General features: G+C 56.0%; 1 protein-coding gene across 2 annotated transcripts in view; it reads left to right on the top strand.

Annotated features, from left to right (window-relative positions):
* Window positions 1-3,202, top strand: part of LOC113212223 (neuroligin-1-like) — a 199,843-nt gene that overhangs the window by 157,038 nt on the left and 39,603 nt on the right. The window lies entirely within an intron of this gene.

Genomic DNA, 3,202 nt, shown 5'->3' with positions numbered 1-3,202 from the left:
CGCCCCGCACTATATTATTTCTCGCGACCCGGAGCCGCGGCCTCGAAAGTTTCCCGCGTGGTTCCGCCGTGCCGATTACTGTTAGGGCTCCCAGCAATTAACATGCAGACGCTCGAACCAATATCTGCCATCTCCGCTCGCGGGCGCGCCACTCGGGGGGTCGGGGCGTGGCGGGGCGTGGCGGGGCGGGGCGGGGCGCGACAGGAGTGAGGGCCTGCGGACCTAATGGATTGGAACCGGGTAGGGCAGTAGCGCGCGCGCGGCGCCCGGCCTGGCAGCGCGCAAGTTACCCGTTAGTTTTACATTCGGCGATATCGGGCCCTGCTGCAGGAGCAGTTTCGCGCGTACTTACTTGACAGGTGGGGCACGGAGAAACTTGCCGTCAGTTCCCGCACACCGGGAAAATTTTCAATGAGAAATCGTATCCGAAACAGTAAACGTAATCGTAACCGGAACTTAAATCGTAACCGTAACCGGAAATGGGTCCAATTTACGAGTGTAACCGTAGCCGTGACCGTAACCGTAACCGGAATTTTCGGCTGGGCAAGAAATATCGTAAATTATCAAAGATAATTGTCTTTCATAGGTTGCGGAGCAAATGAACTCGGCTGGCCGATCCTTTGACACCGCACTGGTCCTGGTGCGCAGTCTGTCCGGACAAATGTGATCGCATTTATTTTTCAGAGGGGAAGTAAACATGAATACCTCATGTGATTTTCTCTCCCCTCCTCCTGACCGCAATATCGTCTCGACGCGCTCGTATTGCCCGTCGTGTCGTCTTCTTGCGCTCTCTGCTTTCTGCCGCCTCCTCGACAGTCGACACCTGGCTATGTGTGGCGCGCCCGCGAGAGGCACTTGGCCGAACGGTCCCGGTGAATGTTTGATGGCGACGATGCGGCCGCCTGCTTGCTATATTGTACAGCGGCCATATGAGACAAAGGACACTTTTACGGCGTATAAAAGTTTTATCGTAACGTGTTGGAAGGCACGGTGGCGAGTCTTGTGTGTGTGTGTGTGTGTGTGTGTGCGATTGGCCGAGTTGTGAGTGTGCGGGGCCCGCCCTGGCCTGGCTGCAGAGGGGTGGCGGGAGAGCAGATTATGCTTTGGACAGGGCGTAAAAGAAAAGGTTGCGGAAGAGACTACTCCGAACCTTGGAGCGGATAGCTGCTTCCAGTCACCGGCGGAGCTCCTTGACTCGCTCGAGAATCAATATAGAGTGGCGTTTCCTGGCCGGGTGCCAGCTCGGGCCGTGTCAAGATGGCGAGCGCGTCCCCCCCGCCTTGCGCGACCCGTAACGGACCCGCCAACTCGCCATAAGAATTTTGCCTTGGCCCCTTGAAAGAGGGTAGTACCAGCACCTCCACTCTACCAGGCCGCCGCTGCCTCTGCCACAACCACCGCTGCCACCATTTGAATAACTCCATTTCAAAAGTGCCCGCCAACTTTTAAATTTCTCGAGAGGAAATAAAACAAATGGAGAGAAGGATAAAACAGAGCGCGCGCAAAAAGGGGCCCTCCATGCCACCACCACCCTCCCCCCCCCCCCTCTCTCTCTCTCTCTCTCTCTCTCTCTCTCTCTCTCTCTCTCTCTCTCTCTCTCTCTCTCTCTCTCTCTCTCTCTCTCTCTCTCTCTCTCTCGAGTTGCAGGAGATGAGGGGCCCTCGACCTTCCCGGCAGCTTGTCGGGCCCTCTTTGTGTCCGCTCCTACAGGAAATTTGCTGGACTTGAGTCTTTTAGCCGATACGCGATGGCCGATGCTAGATTGTGTTTCCGTTTCGTCCTTCGGCCCGCGTCGTGTACCCTTGTTGCTGCTGCTGCAGCTTGGCGGCCGCCCCCCCCCCCCCCCCAAACCCCGGACGCAGAACAAGGTTGACCAACCGCCAAAAAGTGCGTCATCTCTTCTTTCTGATGCTGCGGTCCGCGTCTCTGTAGTGTCAACACACACTCCCGCTGTCAATACGAGATACGATACCCGTCCGTCTCTGTCCCATTCAACACTGTCGGAAGCCAGGGTGGCCATAGGCCAGCCGGGATTCAGTATAAGATACTTTTTCAAGATGGTGTGGTCTCTCCCATTTTTTCATATATTTCTTTACAACCGTTTTATTTTACCAACATTTCTTCAGTGGCATTTTTTTTACCAACATTTTTTTTCAATATTTTTTTTCTTATCCCCTTTGCGTGAACGGATATTGGCCGGCCGGCCCGTTACAACACAGAGTAGGGCGCCGCCGCCGACGGCGACGCGACGCGCGCCGCTAAGAGGTTTGTGGTGTTTTGCCGTGTCACTCGCGCGGCATTTATCAAGCGTAAATTTCAGTTATGCCACCCCGCGTCCGTCGTCGACGTCGTCGTCGTCGTATGTGCGCGGCGTTGGGCGGCCGGCATCGGCCGCACGACGGCCACCCCATCCCCTCCCCCTCCCTTGCCCCCCTTCGGCCCGCGTGGGCATACAGCGCTCTCCTTGCCCCCCTCCCCCTAAGCACCCTCCTCCTCGCACCCCCAACGTGTTCACTAGCACGCACACACACGCGCACGCATTCACGCACGCACAATGCGGGTGCGACGGCATGCTAAAAACTGCACTGGAGCCGCGCGCGTCCCCTTTTTATCAAACTCGCCTGCTGTGCCGTGCGTGCGTGTGTGCGTGCGTGCGCGCGTTTTAAAGTGCCTCGTAAGGGGCGTTCGTTGTATGCGGGTGCCGCCCCGCCGTCGCAGTTGTAAAGAGCTTTTGCCCTGCTGGAGGGGCACAAGTTAAGCACACTTTTACGCACTTTTTTTCACTATATTTTTTTTTTGTTACACTGCCAGTTTTACTGTTGTTGAATATGTGATAGTGAAAGTTTTTGGCTTGTCGTTCAAAGTGCCATTCGCTCCAACGGTTTAAAATGAACTGTGAACCTCTACAAACTATTTCAACTTCAATTTCCCCCCCATTTTTTAGTGCTTGCTACCGGTTGTGGCGCAGTAGAAAAAAAAAAGGTGGTGGGGGGCGGACCGGCACCGGGAGTCCCCTGCAAACCGCCTTGGGTTCGTGGTCGGCGGCCGGCTTGACATCTGATTTATACCCCGGCCTTTTATTTAGACCGCGATTTCACAATGGCGGCCAGCCGACCCGTTCCGCCTCGGCTCGACCCGCAGAGGCAGAGAGAGAGAGGAGTATTGAATACCTCGCTGATAAGAACCTCCCCCCCTTCCTCCC

Source organism: Frankliniella occidentalis, unplaced genomic scaffold (genome assembly GCF_000697945.3).
Source record: "Frankliniella occidentalis isolate FOCC.00 unplaced genomic scaffold, Focc_3.1 Scaffold5, whole genome shotgun sequence".
Lineage (NCBI taxonomy): Eukaryota > Metazoa > Arthropoda > Insecta > Thysanoptera > Thripidae > Frankliniella > Frankliniella occidentalis.
The sequence above is the reverse complement of the archived record's forward strand: the minus strand, read 5'-3'. Positions and strand labels throughout refer to the sequence as shown.